This window comes from Buteo buteo, chromosome 3, assembly GCF_964188355.1.
Source record: "Buteo buteo chromosome 3, bButBut1.hap1.1, whole genome shotgun sequence".
Classification (NCBI taxonomy): domain Eukaryota; kingdom Metazoa; phylum Chordata; class Aves; order Accipitriformes; family Accipitridae; genus Buteo; species Buteo buteo.
This window is the reverse complement of record NC_134173.1, coordinates 58,280,647-58,303,898: the sequence shown is the minus strand read 5'-3', so window position 1 is coordinate 58,303,898 and position 23,252 is coordinate 58,280,647. Positions and strand designations below refer to the sequence as shown.

Below are 23,252 nucleotides of genomic sequence, written 5' to 3'. Positions count from 1 at the left end.
CGCAGGATGAGATAAGAACATTTTAATAGGACAGAAAGGAAAAAAATAATAATGATAATAATAAAAATAATAATAAAATGGGACTATGCAAAACAAGTGATGCACAATGCAATTACTCACCACTTGCCAACCAATGCCCACTTAGTTCCCCAGCAGTGATCACCCCCAGCCCCACTCCCCCCAGTTTATATACTGGGCATGACATCACATGGTATGGAATATCCCTTTGGCCAGTTTGGGTCAGCTGCCCTGGCTGTGTCCTCTCCCAACTTCTTGTGCCCCTCCAGCCTTCTTGCTGGCTGGGCGTGAGAAGCTGAAAAATCCTTGACTTAGTCTAAACACTACTCAGCAACAACTGAAAACATCAGTGTGTTATCAACATTCTTCTCAAACTGAACCCAAAACATAACACTGTATGAGCAACTAGAAAGAAAATTAACTCTATCCCAGCTGAAACCAGGACATATGTTTAATTCTAGGACAGCCTTTATATAAGATCAGAGTATGAGCTATTAGGCTGCACAATTATTGGCTTGTTTAATTTCACACATTTGTTATCATAGTGAACCTTATTTTCCATCAGTGATGCCACCATTATCACTACACTTTGCACACTTCTCTAAAACAATTTGATATGGATTCATGCTTTGTAATTGTTGAAATTTGACTGAAGTGACTCAGATAATTACCTAGGACTGTCTTGAAGATAGGGATTACACCTTCCATCCTTTCACTTTTTGAGGACTGCATTTTGAAGGCAGGTGTAACCATGGTGTGTTTCCTGATTTCGCACAGCTGTGCTGTGATGGATGTGTGGTTGTCATGGAAGTTCATCCAGATAACACAACTCACTAGGCTGGGACCTTGGTAATGATCATTAGTACCAATATAGTGGGATATAATCTTTGACTGTGCCTGATACAGGTGAAATCAAAAGTATGGTAACTGGTGTTCTCTAGGAACTTAGTAGGGAGTCCATATTTGTCCTTACAACAAGCATGAAATGAAACACTGCTGGTCAAGAAATGTGTTTTGGTTTATATTGTAGTGTTTTTATCATTAAACATGTGGTGGTTCACAAATTCTTTTCTCAGTCTCTACTTATCTTCTGCTTCTTACATAAAACCATCCTGAAATGGCTGGTTTAATTTTTTGCTTTCCTACTTGGCTTTTCTGAGTTACAGTACTCTTTCAGTTGTTGTCATTATTTATCAGAAGGGAAGTCAGTCAATCTTTTGTGGCAGAATGAGTAGTTACATTGAAATCTCTTACAAGATCATACAGACCCTCATCCTGACTACAAGAATGACTGATTATAGACTGAGGTGAAGGTCAAGTCCCATCTTATTTTTAGGTGCTCTTCATTCTTTCCAGCATTAATATTTATATGCGTAGGTCTCCTGAATTCTGTGTGGTTATGATAGGTGACTGAGAAATACTTTCCTACCATGTGGTTTTGGTTGTCTTTGTTTTCTATGTCCATTGTTAGAACTAGTCCTCTTTTTTCATTATTTTTCATGATTCCTAGTTGCCAAGCACTGCTTGATCTCTCTGCTATCACTGTGTCTTTGCTCAGAGTCGAAGAAAGGAGAGGTTTATGTACCAAGACCAGACAGCCCATTCACTCCACCTCCACCAATTCTGTCTCCTTTACTAGGGCCAAAACCAGATGTCTCGGAAGGAATTTCAGAACAGAGAAAACATACAGTGAAATAATCAGTAATTTAGTCATTCCAAAATATTCTTCCAGCCTCCAATATTTTGTGGCTCAAGAACTTCCTGATCCTGCAGCTGTGTGTCTGAGTACAATGATCATGAACAGAAGAGGTAAAATAATACAATATCACTAATTTTGCCTAACATTACAATAAAACTGCACTGCCAAAGTGAAATGCATGCATTTCACACAAGGTTTTAACAAGGGCTTAAGTGGGTGAATCTAGCCATGGCACTAAAGGTGGTGGCAGGCTACTGCTATGTGCACTGATCTGCTGCTGTAAATTACTGACACCATAGCACGGGCAGCAGAACAGAAGATATTCAACACAACTCTGGTATCCTGCTAGCACCTTTTCTGATGCTGCCTTTTGTGGCTTGATTTAACTGTGAGCTGTGATGGCTGAGGAGAGAGCAGACTGAGTTTTCAGACATACCTACTATCTCCATGACGATTTCCAGCACAGGATCAGTTAGGACATCTGAGGGTGATGATGGCTTAACACTGTTGTATTAAATAAGGACACCCTAACTTCCGAAGTAGGAGACTCAGACTCAAAAGCACTCTTGATGTGAGCTCTGCATCCAAGTCAAGCTAAGCCAGATGAAAGAACAAACATCTGGATTCTCGTTCCTATGAGCTGAGGCCTCTTGGAGACCTCTAGTCACCTTATGAAATTTTCGGCAGCCCAAACAGTGGTGATAAACTACAGTAAAGACATATCTGTTACTTATTGGCATTTAAAACAGCTAGGGAGCATTATTTGGCAGTAAATCTACTGTGTTTCAACAGTAAACATGCTTTAGTAAATAACACATGCTTGTAAAACATCTGTGCATTAAACAAATTTAAAGGCTAAAGAAGTTGTTAAAAATAAGCATGAACTTAATAAAAACCATTTTATGTCCAAGTCCCTAATTAAACTGCTGTAGCCAATTAGCATAACTTCAAACTCTTCCTGCCATGCCTTCTTTTACAACTGTATCACATTCCACCATAAAAGGAAAATCTCTGTTGATAATGTTTGATATCTTTAGTCTACTGGAGCCAAGAATAACTAAATCATATTTTCATTGTATTTCATATTCTGCTTACTAATATTTGTGCTATGCGGCTAAGTTTCACCAGAAAAACGGTCAGTATATCCAGCAACTGAAGTAGAATGGAAAGGAGAATAAATTAAAAAACCTGTTTCGATAGTGTAATATAGATAGGCTAAACCAATGTAAATCTTAGACTGTCATGGTCTTCCTGGTTTCTCAGAAGAGCACCTACTAGTGTCTGCTGCTGCACAAAATGATAATATTTGTATAGGTTTCTTTAACTCTGGCCTTAGTTATAAATATTTCAATAGATTTTCATTTAATAGATTTATAGCTTTCATGTCTTGTTTCCATGACTTTCCCAATTCAGTCACGCTTTTCTCTCCCCTTTATATAAATGCCTTGGGTCATTTGCTTATTTTAATCTGCATAGAATAATTCTATCTCAGTCTATTCAGATAGAGCTGAAGTTTTTAATAAAATTGATCTGTAAATCCCATGTGGAACCACCAGGGAGGTACCAATTCGTAAAAAAAAAATTCTGCCTACTTCTGTTACCAGGTGGTACTTTGAAACCCAAATATTGTTTAGGCGTTTATTCCTTGGAGTTTTTAAAGAGAGGTGAGAATATTTAGGCTTCTAATGTGGGCATTTCGGTTGGACAGGCTAAATATAAACATGCTTGGCAGTTATTCAGTTGGATTATAACCTGGAGAAGCATTTGTTGGGACAGGCAAAAGATATTTTGGTTCTTGTTCTGATACTGTCACTGATTTGTTATCTTGCCCTGAAAAGCTCATGCCATCTCTTTATTGGTTCCTTTCCTAATTTTTGTCTGCCTTGGCTTTTCTTTTTTTTTAATTCCTTTTTTTTTAAATCTCATCAAGGTTGGGACTGTCACATTCTAGCACATTGCGAAGTACCTTGCATAACCCTGTCCCAGGCCCCATGCAGGATCAGCACTGTTCCTACAGTACCATATGTAAACATCTGGGAATTCTCAAAATTAAAGTTCAGGGATCCAAAAGTATCAAAAATTGTTTTCCAAGTCAGTCACTCTGTACTAGTTTTTTCTTGGGAATTTTCAAAATATATTTTTTTATACTAAGGCACAGTATGCAGTTATCATGACAACCACAAACTGTCAATCATTAAGAAAAAAAGTCCCTTCTTCATGACAGAGTCCTCAACAGAAGGGTCTCTGAGGCTTCTTCTGGGTAAGGGAAAGAACACACACATATACACAGTGCTAAATTCTGGACATGGAATAATGCATCATACTAAACAGGTAGTACTTCCTTACAGAATTGCCTGGGTCAATATTCTAGGAAAAGACAGTACCTTAGATGGAAAACAACTGTGGCATTCTGATATCCAAACTGATGATTCAAGTGTCAACTGAAGGAAAAATACACATGCCCAATCCTTTCTCAAGAAGATAATGCTGTTCCAAGCATCATGCTGAATGGGCGACAGATGTACAGAACAACAGGAAAGATCCTGAGATTTTCCTGGCTTTAATGGCATTTTCAGAGAACTCTACAAAAAAAGTTCTTCTGGTGTAAAAATGATTTGCCAGCTGAGCACAACTTTAAAGCTCTATAAATTAAGAGAGTGTGTGTGTGTGTCAGTAGATTTAAGGACAGCCTACCACATGTTACGCTTGGACTGAAAAACTGAGCTAGCTTTATACAGAATTCATGCCACTCAGAAATAATGATTAGACTGAATTCAGATTTGTTTTCCCCTCTGAAATGCCCTGAACAACTCCCTTAAATTTTCCAGAAGGCAAGTGAGGTGGAAAGTGACCAAATCTGTCCCTTTCAGCAAAAGGAGTCATTACAGATGGAGCAAGGAGAAAACACTTTACTGATCCTACCAGTAATTTCATTAACCAATCAGTCCCCTGAAAGCAAGATACTCAGCTAAATTCAGTGGAACAAAATGGCTTATGCCCAAGAGAATGCAATAACCTATAGAGCCATTTTCATGCCCTTACCTAACTCAATGATGTCATTGTTTTATCCTAAAAGAGCAATTTCGGACAACAGGACTCTGAGGTGTCCATCATGAAACATGATGGACACTGTAGCCTTCCATTTTGCAAGACAGTTTCAAAAACCTAGAAGGCACCACATTCAAACCTGGGTATCCTGCTTGTTGGTACGAAGTTTCGGCTCATTGGGACTCCTGGGCACCTGGGCCCTTGGTAGATACATGGACATTTGGGTAGCTGTGTTGGAAGCAACTTTGGCACATAGGAAATACAAGTGCTTCCCAGAACATTAGCAGTGGAGGCATATGGTTTTTCACCATTTAAATCTTAGGTCTAAATGCCTCACCTTAGCTCCAGCTCTCAGGTGCTCAACTACAGGAAACACTTTAGCAGGAGAGGCTGGGTCCAGTTTGACATCTGTCCAGAATTCCCTGTGCTAATAATATTTTATTACATTTTAGAGAATTCACAGCAAGGCTCCTGCTACATAACTGCTCAGGACAGGTGGACACCAGACTACAATAATGCAATACTATAAATTTTTTAGTAAATTGGATCCTATATGATTGCTGTTACATTTTAATTACTATGATTATTTTAAAGGTATTTCAAACATAAATTGTGTCATCACAACTGTGTTACTTATTGTTTAATTGAAATAAAAAAGCCTTACATATTTTTCTATCTTGGAATAAAATCCTTCCCCATGCCCCCCTAAAATTTGCACAGCTTTTATGTAGAGTTTACTACTCACAGTGGAATTGTAGCTTAAAAGATTGGCCAGCTGGCTATGACTGAACTCTTGTCTCTGTAAGAGAAAAAAAAGTCAGTGACTCAAATGCAAGCATATTGATATTATAGACTAATTTAAAAACTTCTCTTTTAACTTTCATTTACCACTGTACAAGGAAAAAATACCTATTATAAAGCATTATGACATTCAGATACTAATAAAATAGGTTTTCCCAAGCACACACTCTCTTTATTTATAGTTCTGGGTATTTACCAATATGCCATATTTAGTATTACCACTATTCATTGCCTATTGCAGGGAAGAATAATATGTAAAAACTTACACTAGCTAACATAGCTCTGATTAGTTGCCTACATGGTCTACTGTCCAAACTGGTGATATTATTTTTTTAAAATATACTTATTTCAAGTTCTAAAATTACAAGAGTCATAACCTGTTTTGGTAACCACTTTGCTAGATGAGAACAAGAAAAGTTAAGAACAACAGATTCAGCATTTTAGGGGGATGTAGGCAAAGATTATTTTATCTCATTTCATACTGAAACATACCATGTGAGTGGCTTTTATGCATGTTTGGAAGAGATCATGGTCTGGGTTAGTAAGTATCACAGCAGGTCTACCTGTGGTATGGCTGATAATGTGTGCTTAGCCTTTGGGGCAGAGGGTCTGCATTGTAAAGAAATGCTTGAGTTTGAATGCTGGTCCTTCATATTTGTTTATTAGTATTATAAATCCAAACCCACCCCTTATTCATGTAATTTATGGGTTTTCCTTCTAGTGCTTAGTGGCAGAACTGTATTTGTACAGGATAGATTGGAAAACCTAAAAACATTAAAACAAAAGGGTTAAAGCATTATCCCGTGCTCTACTGACAGCTGTAACCAAATATTTACCTCTAGTTACATTGTTTATAAAATGAAGCGTTGTTCTTCTCACATCCTTGAGGCTTTCAACTATTGTCATACACTACTGCAAGGCTGTAGAAGTAAACTCTTTCCCAGCTTTTTCCCTTCAAAATGAATTTGAGAAACTCAGATGTATTATTAAACATTCATTATTCTTCTTGTGTTGGTTTTTGTAATTATTTTTATTTCCATGTTCTTGGATTAAGATTTTTTTAATTGCTTAAGTAGATAATTAGATATATAATTAAGCTTAGACTTTCAGTACTTGTACTTACAGTAGAAACATTCTGCTTTTGGTTTTGGGCATGTGTTGCTGTTCCTGAATCACTGCTACACATACTTGGGGATTCAGACAGATAAACTTAGTTGTAAGCTACCAACCCTGCAACAGCAAAATTTTTGAGTGTGTGGCCAGAATTCACATGAGCAGCAATAAAGACAACAGGTTTTTCATGTATTTAAAGTTGAACATGATTATAAAAGGTTTGTGGCGTCAGGGGGCTAATGCTACTACCAATCATATTTCAAAAAAACATTGCTGAACTATTATAGTCCTTACCTCTTGTATTAAAGGAACATAATTCTTAGAAAGACTTCCTAAACGGAGATCTGGCTAGTGTTTTAGGCTGTCACATACAAAAGGCTTTATTTTTGTTAGCTATTGAATAACTTTGTGTATCGATCAAGCCTGACATTTGGCTCCCATATTTTTGTTAATCTAAATAAGTTAATATAGTTTCATATACATAGATCAGAAGGGTGTTTTTTGCATGGCAAAATTTAAAATGCCGATAAAGTGTTCTCTATGTTAAACATAGTGAAGCAAATTTCTCTTCATGGGTATGTGCATTTACAATTTAATAGCAGGTGAATTTTCAACCCTAAAGAGAAAGAAAAATCCCTTTTGCGCTAGTTATAATATGACAATAGTTCTGGAAATTTATAAAGCACTGGACCAGCTATGCTTTCATTGTCTGTTGAAGATACGACCTCAAAGGCAAAGTAACAATCATAGTTCTGTGTACACTACCCTTTGTCCCTGTTTCCAACGTATACACCAATCTGGACTTACATGACCAAAGATTTTGTTGTTGAGATACAATCTCTCTGGTTTTCCTCCAGAAGACCAAAATACCACAAGCAGCCACTGACAGAACTTCACCATGTCTTCTTACTGTCAGTGTTGCAAAGCCCCAGCTCGACACTGAAACACGATCTGGGACTTGTCAGAATTTAAATGATGATACTTAGACTTACACATGCATATGAATTTAGTAACATAAATAGAATATTGATGCCTATGTGGACAAATAGCTGTTCATTGGTCTCCCAAGTATCTCTTTCCTTAATAAAAGTGGTTTAATTTTTTTTTCATGTAAAAGATTTTTTGCACTCATATCCAGATGAGTATGATTGAACAATAAAACCTTACAGTGACAATGTAACTTTTAATAAGTTTACAAGAGCAAACAGCTAAATGAAAGTTAATACTATGTTAAGTTTCAAAAGTTAGATGCACATGTGTCAGAAAATTTTAAAAGCTGAATATCAAATCTTGTTTTTGCAATTGACATGTTTTAATTAATGGATAGGTTTGATTGTGTTTTAAGTTATCTGAACATGGGTTTGTTTTTCTTAGTTATATTATTGCTGCTACTAATTTGGGCAGACACTGAACCTCTGACACACTATACAAGAATGAAGGTATGGTACTCTGCCAAGAAGAGCCCTTCTTAATTAAAAAATGTCTACATCAGTTTTCTGAAACTATGACAAAACAATGAAATTGCTAGACAAAAAATGGCACTTTTAAAGAAAACTAGGAGTAGAAAAAGGTGGAAATAATACAGAAACATATCTTCAAGGCAAATACTGCAACTACCAAATTGTTCACCCTTGAGCAATATTAGGTTCAACAACATGTAGAATGATTTAACGTATTAGGGGCTTGACCCTATTGAAATCAATAGAAAGAATTCCAAAGAATTTTGAGAGCTTTGGAAACAATCCAAAAAGTAAACTGATACTCCTAGGGGACAATTTTTGCATACCTCTTCTGGATTGTCATTTACACTCCTATTGAAAATGTCATTTACCTTAGTATTAATGTAAAGAACTAACAGGGATCGTTTACCAACCAGCAATTATATTTCATTCTAACATTATTACAGAAATACTGTGCTTTTTATACGACTCTAGGTGTTTCTTCCCTATAAATATTTAATAACATTGATTCTTGCAACACTTTACAGATTAAATGGCTTTTGTCAAATACATCTAGGAAGTAACTATAGCTTTTTCTGTAGAGGTATTTGCCTTTAAAATTACTTTTTAATTGTTTGTTGGTTTAGGGTTAAAGTCTACAAATAGAATAGAATATAATCTGAGCTTCTGGCCTTTCATCTGTACTGACGGGGATCATACTGAAGACTGTTTTATTACTGAACTTGTAGTCTTGTTTGGTAAAGATTGTTATCAACCGCAATGTTACACTCGGGTCAGTAAGGGAAGAGTTTCGCTGACTGAAGGTCTCAGATTTGTTTTCTTCAAACCAAGAATGTCCTTGAAAACATTTTTATGTTACCATTACGGTCACTGTAAATCACCAGCCTGCAGTTTTAAAGTTTAAAAGCTGACAAGTTGGGACTTTGAAGCTGTCACCAAACTGTTTCTCCACTGGCCTCTTACTCATGATGGTTCAGAGAGCTAGTCTCTGTACAGGAGTGATCAAGCTTTGAGTGATCAAGCTTTCTGTGCTGATGAAAACGACAATACTCCATGAAAACAGAGGTACTGTCCTGCTCTGCTTCCCTAACATTAAGCCCATGGACTCACCAGACTGGGTGGTTTCCAGCAGATACAAACCTCTAGTAGACCATAGGCAGGTGATGCAAATCAGAACACTCATCTTTCTGCTCTGTACTCAACTAAGTCAGTCATCAGAGGAACTAATATTTACTGTTGGGTCTTGATTTCCCTGTTCCTTCTCTGCTGGGTTTCCAGCTGTATGGAAGAAGGGAATCACACGTCTTTCACCCAGTGGGATGTACTTGGGTGATCTAGGGGGAAGGATTTAAGGCAGAGCTCCAGAAGTTCTGGGTCCCAATCAGCATGGAAACTTGTTCTGGAAGACTTCCAGAAAAGTTGGGTAATTGAGGTGTTGGTGTCCCAATTTCTTCCCTGTCGTATCAGAACATATTCAATAACTTTGGTTTCAGAGCTGCACTATAAAGTATGAGGGATTTATATTCAGAGTCATAACTGAGTGCACATTTTCTTCCTGAAACACTCCCCCTCAAGGACAGCAAAGTTGGCAATCTTGCCTTGTGACTGACACTGTGGCAATTGTTTCATTAGTAAGCTAGACAGAAAACCTACCTATCAAACCCAGCTCTTTAACATCAGCATTGGTTTTTTGGTTTTGGTAAGATTTGAAGACAGGAAATATGTAATGAAATCCTTTCTTTTCTGAACTACTAGGAGAGATCAAAATCTCTGGTTAGTATTCAAAGGAGTCATTTGGCATAGAAATACATAAATAAGTGATTATTGTTTCCTTGGAAAACAACAAATTAAAGTTGCATTTTCCATTCACTTAAAATCAAGTCTAGCAACTAATATTTATCTATAGCTTTAATTTGTGTGCCATATTTAACGAGTCTGTTTCGCACATTACAAGACCAAAATAGTTACAGAATATTAAATCTTTAACTGTCTTGTTTTCTTTTCTAGTTTAGTTTTTTTAATGATAAGAGATGGCTTTTTATGCTTAAATGAAATGTTTGCATACAAAGCTTGTGTTTTGTGTATCTTGGAACAGAGCTGTGAATATTGAACTGATTACTAAAATATCTTGAAAACCAAATTTGTTTTTTTAAAAATATCTTTTGGTGCACAAAGGCTAAAATGCCACATCCATTCAGATTTTTTTTTTATTTACAAAATAGTTGTGAAATAAAAAAATAAAAACACATACTTGGTTTTAATTATAGAAGGTAAAATTAAAAAAAAGTCAAAAAAGTCTAAATCAGTTTAAAGTGTGATTGACATATTTGCATAGCTCTACAAATATCTGCATACTCAAGAGCCTGTATTCTTGCCAGTTAATAGCTAAAACTTATCAGCAGGAACACTAAAAGTTTCACTGCTGTTTTATCCAGGTTATCCTGAATTTTCTCCTCCCCACTATCTGTATATTTATCAATATACCTAAGTAAGTGTGTCACACAGTGTGGATGGCTAAATAAGATTGATACTCAGATGTGGTATTACCTAAATTTATATCCCAATGTTTGTTTTGTTGTTCATATATATTAAATATCAGAAGATATGTTACAGACAAAAGGGTGAGAGATTTGAAAACAGATGTTCCTATGCAACCCTTTAATCGATAGACATTGGCATAACCTTGAAAGAAAAACTTGACTGAAATCAGTCTCAGCTGGTGGATAAAAAATAAGGCTTTCAGGAAGCCATGAAAATATTTAATATGGAGGACAGTCCCAGAAATTATTTGAAAATGAAGTGCGTGAAGTGCTATTCTGAGCAGAGAAAGATTTTTTCTTGGCTGGTGCAGTACTGATGTCAGTCATGAGACTGACGCTGCAACTGCTCTTCCTATGATTAACCAGCACTGAACATACACTTGACACATCCGAGATTTGTATCTGCTCAGGGGAGGATGGAGGTAATGTGAGCCTCATGTTCTCACTCTGACTGCGGCCAGCTATTGGCAAACGCTGATCCTTACACAATCCCAAGCTGACATGCTCCAATACTATTAATCTGATTCATCTGTGTTTGCCTTTCATACACACTCAAATGCATCCTGAGGAAGAAGGACAAGTTTTTTAAAAAAGCAGAATATATGAGCCTGAGGGATGATCTATTTTGATAGTGGTCCCTCCATTTGCCATACCAAAGAGGAAAATGATTTACTGTATCAGGCCAAAAATACTTTGCATTTCCAGCCTTTCCCAGTAAAATATTATGTTTAATGCTCTCACTACTTTTGAAGGCTTGGTCAATAAAGCTGCTGCTTGACAGGTTCTTGACTCTTAAAGTTGTTTTCCTATAGCCAAGATCTGCAAAATAAGATAATAAATGTGTTAACAATAAAGTCCTGATGTATAATTCTTTAAATAAATGTGAATATTTCAAATTATTTGAAGCAAATCAATTAACACTCATTTTTAATAGTGATTTAAGCACTTAGATACAAAATTCCATTGGCTTCTCATTGAAATTCAGGTGCAGGAACCAGTCTCTTCTGGTTCCTAAATCACTCAATTCCTGCTAGGCATAGAGCATTGCAGAATCCAAGGTACCTGAAGGACCTGATCCCAAAACGATGGGGTGAGGGAGATGAATAGGTGACTAAGGAAGCGATCTTCAAAAACAGGTAGAAAATTGTTGGGGTAGTCAGGGGGACATATGCTGCCTTGTGCTGTGACCATGAAAAATCACGAGCATATCCTATTTTCCAGTTACATGGTTTAATCATCAGATTACAGGCTGTTCTGGATTAGGATGCTGTCAGTCTTTCCTCACAGAGTTGTTCTATTTGGTGTAATTAACTAAACATTTACCGGGCCAGAGGTGCCATGATTGACTTGTGACTCTTCATTGAAATGGAGAGTTCCTGAATAAATTCAGAATTCACTGTCACAGGGCCTGATCCTTTACAGATACTTTTAATTGTGGTGTATTATAATTAGCTGAACAGTCCTGTTTAACTCAATAACTGAACAAGTGTGTCAACTTTGGTAGGGCTGGAGCCTGAAAGAATGAGAACAATGTTCAATGACATAGAAACTTCTCCTTTGTTATGAACCTCAGCATTCATAATCTAGCCAGAGCTAGTTAATTAAGTTTTTTCTCAGGCTTCCTTGGAAATGCTACTTAGAGGTCTGCTTAGCAAAATCTGGTGTAATAGAATAGGATATTTCTACTCTAGGTTTGAGTTCTCGGTGTCTAAGCAAGCTTGACTATGTGCCTGGTCATCTCCTTATAACAAAATCTGCAACCAGAAAGTCCAGTACCTCCTTCTTTGCCTCCAGGCATTGGTGAGATCAGAGCCAAGTTTTGCTCACAAGCAGGATCCTGATTTGGCAGTATGGCCTCTTGGTCCTCATGGCAGCATGGCCTGTCCCTACCAGTGCCACCCAGCTCCAGCTGTGACTGTGCAGCTGCTGGACCATCTTTCACAACACTGTTTCCTTTCTTTTAAACTGAGATCAGTGAGACACAGTAACCAGGCACCTTATCATAATCTTTTAATCTTGGATTAAATTTTTCTTTGTAAAAAAAATATAACAATTCAAAAAAATCCTAAAAAACCCACTCTAGTTACTTTGCTCATTACTTCACTCAGACATACTGAACACAACTAAGTTTCCTTACCTTTCCTAAATATGATGATTGTATTCAGCTCAGCTTTAAAACCAACTTCTTTCCAGCAAAAAAGTCCCAAGCTTACCATTTGGGGCTGCTTAGCTTTCCCCATCCTTGTCAGCTCCTCCTGGTCTCTGCCAAGGGCAGAGCTGATCCCACAGGAGATGCCCTTTGCTCTTTCACAGATGTGCTTTTCCTCTACCCAGATCCTCTCCCTTAGACCACAGGCCATCTGATAAGAGGAAGTTATAGAAAACATTCATTTACTGGATAAATGATGCTAAAATGGATTTTAACACTGAATTTATAGAGATAAAATTCATTAGAATGTTAGACTTAGACATTAATTTCACACAGAATATAAAAACCAACAGTGTAAAAGTATGCAATCTAACCATCAAGCCTAGATCCTGTATCAGTCAGCATAAGAATATCATCTGCTTCGAAAAGAAATATTGAAGACTATTCTTTTTTTTCTACTTGAATTCCACATCATCATCACTTTGTCTTTCAGGAGTACTGATTATTTTATATTTCTCTTACTGCAGGAATAGCGTTCTGTAGTACATGACAGAAATGTAGACATGTAGACATGAAGGAGAGTCATACTGTCCAGGGTGAGCAGTGATAATACGTAGTGTCACCATGAAAGCTCCATTGCCCAAAGGGTCATAGAAGTTGTGCCCATATCAAAAAACACTTATCAGTAAGTACACTGAGTTCTCTAGATTATTTGGCATCAGTGCCACAAAAATAGGTTTCCCATGACCAAAGGTGGTGTTTTTGATTCATTCTGAGGAATGAGTACTCATTCACTCTTTGTATTTGAAGATGTGCTGCCAGGATGCCTTCACCCAGCCCAAAGCCAAGGAGTCCCTCACTGTAGTATCTGTAGATAGCTGGTTGCCATTTCATGCCTCAAATACTCCATCCCTTCCCTTCTTGTAGATTTCTGTGCTGCATGAAGCAACACACCAGGACCAAAATTTCCTCACCAGATGCTAGAATTACAGACAGAAGAAAACACAGTGGTCCCTGTCTCCAACACCGACTGAGTCAGAAGAGACCCATGCGGTGCACCAGTCATGTATATCTATAGAAAGACGGCAAAATGGTTAGCATGTTATTCCTGTGAAAAGTGGAAAGGCTGTGGGAGAAAATGTTAAGCAAGCAATTTTGTTTCCTTAGCAATTTGTTAGTCTTCAGGATATTAACAGAGATAAACCCATTTGTCTGTATGAAGCTATTAACCCTGATCTCAGTCACTTGATGATTGAGTGATCTCAATCATTTAGTGAAACACTAAATATGTAAGAATGTATTCATAGAAGGCTAAAGAAAAGTAAAACACAGAGATACTAAAGCTGTATGGTAGAAATGAGGTATAATTTTCTCAGCTATTATAATTTTAGTTTTGAAAATAAATGTCACATTTCTGAAATGATGTATTACTATAGATTTTAGAAAGAAACGTAACAGAAAAAATCAACTTCGGTTTTGTTTTGAGACAGTAATTCCATGTAACCAAGGGAATTATGCCCCCCACCCTCAATACTGAAAATACTTTTAGAGTATTTGTTTAGCTGGAATTTTGAATAATTTCACAAAATGAGTTTTCTTAGGATGACTGTGATATCATGGGGTTTTACACACATATTATTAATCTTTGAATGTTCACAGGCCATTTCTAAGGTACGCACTAAAGGTAGTGAAAACATGCATAAGTCTTTTAGGCTTAAATAACGATATACCGGGATTTAGATTTTTTAAGTGTCTGGACGTCAGTATACCTGCTATAGCATATGTACTCCTGCTGCAAGTATAAGCAAGGGCAGGCATGGGATCTAAGATGCCAGAATTCAAATAGTATGATTAAACTGCAAATATGAGACAATAATTCCAGTTTGATCTGCAGCAACTGTGGTAATGATGAGTTTGTGAGCTTACAAGTATGTTCATTTCCTTGTGTTCAAATACAGCTCCCTTTTTCCCAGACTCATCCCAGCCAGCTTTAGACACTTAACTAAGGCAGCTAAGATAGGAAATAATCACCAGCACACAATCTATGTAACCAGAGATATCAGTTTTCTCTGCTGATTGGGCAAAAAGTCCCTATCCTATCATTTTGTGATGGGGCATGAGATTTCTAGATGGCCAAAAGCAGCATGACATCAATCCTACTGCTGGTTTATTAATTGCAGACAGTTGAAGGAAGAGGAAATATATTTATCTTTTCTGTGTCAGCCACCGTAACTCATGAGAGATAGGGTCTGTTTCCTGCTTGTTCTTGAAGTTATTGCATTGTGTCACGCTATCATTCTGACTTTCCAAGCTTTACAAGATTAACTTATTTTATGAGTACTACTTAATGCAGCAAACATGGCTAGTGTTTAACAGTGAACTGTCTTCTCAGAAGTCCTGTGTGCATGTTTCCAGGTATATTTTATCAGGATCATTCCACTTGAGATCAATGACAATTTAGGTCTTGCTTGATTAAGCCCTTTTCCTTTGCAGAAGAAAAAGCTTTTACATCTTGCAAAGAGAGAGCAATACCCGTTGTTTACAGTAAAATGTTTTCATGTGAGTGAAAGTATGTGAATTTAAATACAATTTTTTACATTTCTTTGAAATTTTTGTGTTTTTATTGACATATATTCCTTGAGTCTATTTCCATGTGTTTCAGCTTCATTTTAATTATTTCTTTTTTACAGCATGCAGAGTTCTGGTGATCATATAGCCTCAGACAGCTATCTTTGATACATTTCACTGGTAGCTTCAATAAACAATTTATGACTGTAATGTTTCTATTACTGTTGAAAATACTGTGGAAATTAATTTCTATATACTTGGTAGTGTAGTCCGAGATATGTTGTGTTTATATGGAAAACTAAAATTATAATCCAGTCCTGTAATCTTCATGATTTGTAAACCTGAACGGTGATATTGTAGAAGCACAGAATGACTCAAATGAGAGGAATCCTCTGGAAGCCATCTCGGCCAACCTGCTGCTCCAAATAAGGCTCACATTAAGGTCAGATCCAACTTCAAAGTTAGATCAGTTGTAGCTTATGCTGAGAGGCATTGCTCTATTCATTCCTCTGTTTTTCTCCACCTTTCTGCATTCTGCAGTGACATGGTTTTTACTGCTGACATTGGAAACTCCTGATTAAATAACTGGCAGAGTATGACAAGAATGACCTTGGCAGCATTCTAACTTTGCCATCTAAATGCTTGATTTGTGATTCTTCCATCTTAGGCATCTTCAGAGGTCGATTCATTCCATCTGAAAAAAAGTGTCTAAAGTATGAGGTATTACTTTTCTCCACATTCTAAAAAATTATATTAGCAAGCTAACTTCAAGCAAATTTTAACTCAGAGACAGCCAAATTTAGGTAAAATGTGTTCCATGTCTGTTGCCTTTGGGCTTTACGCTCACAAGTAGATGAGAAGAGCAAACTGGTCCCTGAAAACTGGGTTTGCAATAGGAAGGAGATGCACTTTCTTCTGCCTCCGTATGGCTGTGCTTAGATTAAAAAGAGCTCACTGAGATAAAGCATGAATTCTCACCAGTGCAAACAGAAGCAAAATCAGCCTCTTGGTAATTGTTTTTCATGCTGGAATGTGTTATTTATTTTATATCCATCCTCTCATCTGTGAAAAAGTGGCTTGGTGACAGCCAAAAAGGCTTAGGACAGATTAGATCCAGACTTGTGACACAAAACATTTATTTTCAGCTGGAGATTCAAAATGTTCTATTCAGCAGACATTAAAATAACTCAGAATGTTGTTCTGTGTCTTTGATGTATGAAGCCTGAAGAAATGTGGCTGCCAGCTTTATCTGATTACTGAATCTTTATGGTCTGATACATTCTAGGATGCAGAGTTCAAAAGATGTTTGCATTAGACTATATAGGTAACCTAGGAATTGTCAGATTTAAGCAGACCAGTTACCCATTATCCTCTCTCCAAGTAAGTAAAGTATTAGCTGCTTAAGGGATAGGTTCCAGAGGTCATCAGTAGCAAAGGAGTTGCATACTGTATGTAACTTATCCTGCAGCCTTGTTGCATATAATTCTTTAGCCATGTCAATTAACCACTGAAGAGTTATATTGTATATGAAAAAGTTATTTTTAAATTTTGTTGAGTTCTTTACTTGCACAAATCCCTATGATAAAGATTTTTATATTTAAATGACTCATTACAGAGAAAAGAAGTTTCATTTTCTCAATGTAGAAGACTTTGCCTATTCATTTTATCATATGTTCCAGTCTTAGCCTTCTTAAACTAATAAGGAACAGCTGCAGCTTAGGGATATTGAGCCTAGTAGAACACTTTGATGACATAGATGCAACTCTTCATGAACTAAATAGGTTATTTGGTTGCTGCTTTACTTTCATATTCAAGTCCAGTTAATCAATGTGATGAGACTAAAAGGAGGGAAGTCTGGACTTGGAGACTCAAAACAATCTATCTCTTCTTTCTACTACATTCCCTCTCTTTCTCTTCTATACATTTTATACAGTATTTCTTAGGCTTCAGACAGTAAGATTTGATGTATCAAAATGTGCTATGGAGATGCCTATATTCAAAGTTAATGGGTTCTGTCTTTTAATTTATTCTTTTTTCTTCATTCATTTTCCAAATCCTTAAAATAATCTAAAACATTTTCAAAAGTGTTTGACGTGCTTAGAGGGTGAAACCAATGTCATTGAAACTTTTCATTACTTTAGGCATTTTCCTCCTTTATCATGCTTTTTATTACTTGTGTGTTTCACCATCCCCAACCTCTTTACTATCAATCTTTAATATTTCTCTTTTTCATCATTTCCATGTCCCATTCTCCCCTTTTAAGAGAATACTTCTCCTTGGTTTTCAGTGTTGTAATAAGTCCATGTATTTTACATTTAAAAAAAAATTATTCTGGAATGAATAAATTACAAATTGGCCTTTAGTTTGTGTTTCTGGTTGACCAGAAAAATCTCTTGCTTTTTATTAAAACCTACTGTCATGTGGAACTCTGCTTTGTCTGAGCTCAGTAACCTCTTTCCGCATAGCTTCCATGCTCAGTTTTAGGAGTGAGAGCTTTGAAAATAAAGTTTCATAGCTCTCCTGCACAAGAAGAGTTTTTAGGCTTCTTGGCTACACTGGGAATCTGAAGGTCTGAGAAAACAGTCCACATTTTCCCATCATAGGACCATTCTCTGCCCCAAAAGTGTTAATTCCCAATGTGGATGACATATTCTCTTTTGGTTCAATGCTAGACAGCTGAGGCCAGGCAGAAGATGAGCCATCTCTAAAGAGAAGGTAAGACATAATTGCATTACAAACTGGTAGAAGTCAGACTTGTTTAACAGCAAATACACTAGTTTTGTTCTTCCCACGAAAAACATTCAATGAAAAGTTTTGTATAATTATAGATAATAAGCTCACAAACATTGTGGACTTGGATTTGCTTAGAACTTTTGAATGAGACACTTCCTATTTTATAATACAGTTACACAGTTTAATTCCTTGGTCTCCTTCAGAGATCTTCAAAGGAAGTGTCATTAAGTGCTTTGTAAAGGATTAGAAATGGGGTTTCTGCTGAATGATGAAGCTCCTAGACAATATTATAGCATAAATAAACAATGACACACAATTTGTTTATGACATGCTTTGCCATATAATAAGCCTTTCTGAAGAGAAGCCAATATTTTTTTTACTATCCAAAGCTATTTTAAGCATGATAGTCCAATTGTGAGATTTTTCTGAGTTTTTTTTAATTAATTGCCTTCCATCCCATTAAAAAAAGACACATATGTATTAAATTAAGAGAAATTGTTAATATAAATTAACAATTTTTCTGCCCTATCAAAACAACCCCAAAACCAAAAACCTCAAAATGACTTTCACAGAGAAGAGAGAGAGATGGTTAATAAAGGTACAGCTAGATCATTGAAAATGACTTGAAGAATGTCTTACCATCATCTTTCCAAGAGTAGATGTGCTGTCCATCCTGCATACTTTGATGATCTCCAAAATCCATTCAGTATAGTCAGATAGTTGCAAAAAAAGCAGAGATCAAGTCCTGCAATGCTCCAGTTCACAAGCAGTTTCAGTTGGGAATGCTGGTGCTAGAAAAGGTAATTGATAAGTGTGGCCATTAGTTACATCTTGCAATCATTAACTATATAAATTAATTAGTTTGAGAAACAATACTATGCAGAGCTGCTGGTGGTGAGAAACTGTGCTTATGAGGCACCTTTGTCCACATAACTCACATTCTCCTTTTTACTCCTTCTTAATTGGGACTGTCACTGACCTTTCAAAAATTAAAGGAGGCAAGAGGGCTGTCGCTGAAAAACAGAACAAAACAAATCATTCACCTGAAGTCCCATAGAAAGAATCCCTTTTTTTCCCTGAATGTCAATGCCTTTTCCCAGTCTTGAAAATTATGATATAGGCTGTTGAATTAGTGACAGCTTTAACAGAACTAGAAATGAGATACTAATATCATTAGAAAATGAGAATTACCTTTGGATTAAAGGAATACTTTTGTTTAATTCTGACCCTGGAAATTCACTAGATAATAGCTTTTGAAACTGTTACATTTGTGAAGAAATGAAACCTACTTTGAATAAGTTAGTTAATTATTTTTTTTCTTTTGGTGTTTCTTCAGAATTTCTTTCATGAACATGCTCTGGTTTTAGAGCAGAGAAGTAGAAACTACACCAGTTACACATTACGTGACTCTGTGCCTATAAATATATGGCAGTCTCAGATTTGATGCCAAAGCTCTATGGACTCCAGTCAACAACTGGCACTTAATTCAATTGCCTAGCCTAAGTTATTGTAACTAAGGCATCTGAAGGTTCATGTAACCATCCTACATTTATGCAAGTGGCAGCTTTATTCCAGGAATAAATGAAACTTAATCAAATGCTTACTAAAATCTCTGGAAATTGGAACATTCCCACTAGCATTCCATGTTTATCAACATTAGTGGACATGTTGCATTGACATTGCTTGGGTGGTGCCAAGCATTGCATACAATAAGGAGGAGTTTAAAAATTCTCCCCCAGCAACAGTAACTGAGTATCTTAAAGTCGGGCTACAACTTCAGAGTAATGGCAAAAGGCCTGTCTCTGACTTGGGGGTCCCTTGTATTTCCTCTCTCCTCCACCTAACCTCAAGGTCCTATTTCACTGCATTTGGTTTGAGAGACTTTCTAACAACTGTTCTCTAGTATATTTTTCTCATGGGCAAGCTGGTATCTCCTTCCTCCCGAGTCTTACTTCTCAGGAAAATCTGAACTGCATTGGCCAAAATCCCCTTGAAAGATTTCAGTTTGAGTCAGCTACCCTGGTGGCTCAAAATGTAAGTGACTGAAAGAAGTAGCTTATGATAAGAAGTCCTTGGCAAATATAATGACTGATAACATTGAAAATCCAGCCTAAAATGGCATATAAACTAATCTAACTTGTCTAACTCAATTGTACTTTAAATAAGATGGGGTTCATTTCCAGTTTTTTCCTTTCTTCCTTTTTTTTGGTTTTGGTTTGGTTTGGTTTTTTAATAAATGACTCAAATCTAACTCATATCTATTTAAAGAACTTCCACTTTTAAGGTATGGGAAGCTGAATCTGATTTTGGCCAAAACCTATGAACATTTTATATGTAACTTCAGTTGTTGAGCATCTGGGATTGATCACACTGAACCTCCATTAAAAAGAACACATTTGATGAAACCCAGATGTTTTAATATGGCACTGCTTCCCAAACTAACTGGATCAGGATGGGAAACAAATGAAAGGTGAATGCTTTAAAATTAAAGACCTAAGTAGGCGTAAATGTAGGCAACGTGAAGGTGATGGAGATGGTGGCATTCTGTCCCAATAGGTGTGGGGGCTCTACATTTTCTCCTTTCGGTTGCTTTTGAGGGCTGAAATCTCACACACACATTGAACTAGAGAAAAATGTTTAACCTTGCCAGTGAAGATGGTGTTTAGATCCAGTCTCTCTTACTGGTATCTGCGCTTCAGCCCTGTTTCATTCTGCAGATGGGCATGGTAACAGTTTTCTAGCAACCTTTAATGGAAAACTAATAGACATGGTAACTCCAAGGATAAGAAAAGCAAAGCAAAGCAAAAGTGTTACTCAGATAATGGGTTGGTAAATTTTTACCAATTTCTACACAGCAGAATAAGAGATAGAACAGCTAATTGATAAAAAAGCATATGGTAAGTTTGTTAACTTTTTCCTATAGCTGACACACGCAAGCATAGTAATGTCTTTGACTGTATCACTTCTCTCTTTTGGGCTATTTTCTCATCCAGGATTTTGGCTAAACCAGGCATTTCAGTGCCTCATAAAATAATCTCAAATTTAATCTTCCCTGCTCTCCTACTTCCAACCCACTTAAAGTGTGAGAGAATTGTTTATACAATAAGAAGTTTAATGTTACTGCAGCTTGGAGAGTTGTCCATGGCTTTAGCTAGTACAATGAACATGGCGAGGGGAAGAATCTTCTGTTTCCCTGTAGTGGCAGATCAGCAAAAGTATGGTTGTTACCTTTCCCAAATTGCTTTGTAGGCATAAATAACCAGTATTCATGCTTTGAGGCCTGTGATTAGCCAAGCAGAAATAAATAAATAAATAAATAAATAAATTAAAAAGGGAAAAAAAGAAAAGGTAATAATATTGACTAAATATTGCAATTTAGGCCAAACAGGAAAGGAGCCTGACATCTATTGAAATAAAAGAAAATTTACCATTGCTTGTACTTAAAAAGTAACAGTTTTAGCTGAAATATGTCATCTATTGTTCCAAGGCATCCTGGGCATTCACATCTTGATTGTCCATATCACTTTTATTTTCTTTATTTGCTTTTGTGCTTGGTTGAACCTTTTTTGTTGGTTTTATTTATAGCCAGAAATAATGCATATACTGTCCTCTAAGTGTGTGCATGTGTGTACACATTTGCTACCCTGCAGAGCAGTACTGAAGAGAGATTTTTACCATCATGAGTCAGTTTCACTGGAAAAGTACGTGCTGCATTAAGGAGAAATAATGTGTTTCATTTTCCTGAATGGGAATATACTGAAAGCCTGTACCTAGAGAAATAAAAGCAAGTGCCTTTTCAGGGCACAGAGTTTTATTCTGAAGAAAAGTAATTAATTCTGGAATTTGGGATTTTTTTAAAAAAAATTAAATTACCTTTAAGATGTCTAAAGTATTGAGTTGTATTTTTTTCCACCTAAAATACAGAAGTATATGTAGTCAAGACTACTCTTAAGGTAAATTTTATGATTTAATGATGGATAAAATGATTAAATCATTAAATTGTTTAAATTGGATTAAAAAGCACTAAAAGAACACATTTCAAACTACACTAAAGACTTAATCAACATTCCAAGAAATTTAAAACTAGTGTATTAAAAGCACATAAATCAATAGTGGCAACACAAATACAACATGAAGACAGACTTTATGAAATATAATATTACAAATACTTCTACTTTAGAAGAAACATGAATGATTTCACCAGAATTGATAAAAGGGAAATAAGTCATAGATAAGGCTCTTACTTTGAACTACTCTTGCCCTGGTTTTAGGTGTCTTGCAATAGTAAATGATGTTTTACAATTTAGCATGGGATGTCACAGGTGCAATAAAGTAGTCTGGGATCTTCTTTCTTAGAAAAAGCCCTGTTTCTTAGAAAAAGCCCTGTCTGGGCTCTTATAAGCATGGCTGTCGTGGATCAGACTAAAGGTTCTTCTAGCCCAAGATCCTGTCTCTGACACTGCCAGTAGCAGTTGTTTCAGGAAAAGGAATAAAAATTGAGTGAGTATAAAATAATAGTCCCCGTGGCATATCCTCTCAGCTGCTGGCAATCTGTGATTTAGGGAAATCCTGAGCCAGGGGTTGCAACCTTTCATCCACATTTAATAACACTCCATGAACTTTCTCATGATTGTACCTAATAACTTTTTGAACCATTTATACTTTTGGCATCCTGTACACATCATGGCAATGAGCTCCATAGATGAAGAAGATAGATGTGAACAACTGTGTCTTCCGTTTGTTCTTAAACCTGACTCCTGATTACACTTCTTCTTTATTCTCCTAATATGAGGGCTAGTAAGTATTCACCACCTTCTCGTTATTTGTACTTCTATGGTATCTCTAGTCATAGATCTTCTCAGTTGTCTTTATTGCTAAGTTTTTGAGGTTTTGACTAAACTCTTCTTCTAAAAAGGCTATTCTAGATCTCTGTGTCTTAGAAATGGGTTAATCCCACTTATCTTTCAGAACTGACCTGAATTGTCTAAGGGTCTTGATCACTTATCATTCCTGAAGTGACTGGTGCACATATGTACCACGACAGAGCATAACCCTTTATCTGCCAAGGTTAAAGGAGAGCTCCGAATACAAGCATAACATTTATCTTTGAAAAAGTCTGCTAG

The 23,252-nt window shown here is 36.5% G+C and overlaps 1 long non-coding RNA gene across 2 annotated transcripts in view; it reads right to left on the bottom strand.

Moving 5' to 3' along the window:
• LOC142029247 (uncharacterized) overlaps positions 1–23,252 on the bottom strand; it is a 91,830-nt gene that overhangs the window by 12,489 nt on the left and 56,089 nt on the right. The window contains exons 4-7 of one of the 2 annotated variants that reach the window (XR_012649880.1): positions 18,769–18,920; positions 12,893–13,039; positions 11,421–11,498; positions 5,511–5,564 (exon numbers count right to left, since the gene is read on the bottom strand). This is a non-coding gene — a long non-coding RNA (uncharacterized LOC142029247). Of the gene's footprint in view, positions 1–5,042; positions 5,565–11,420; positions 11,499–12,892; positions 13,040–18,768; positions 18,921–23,252 lie in introns of those variants that run through there. The other variant, XR_012649879.1, reaches the window with a different exon arrangement.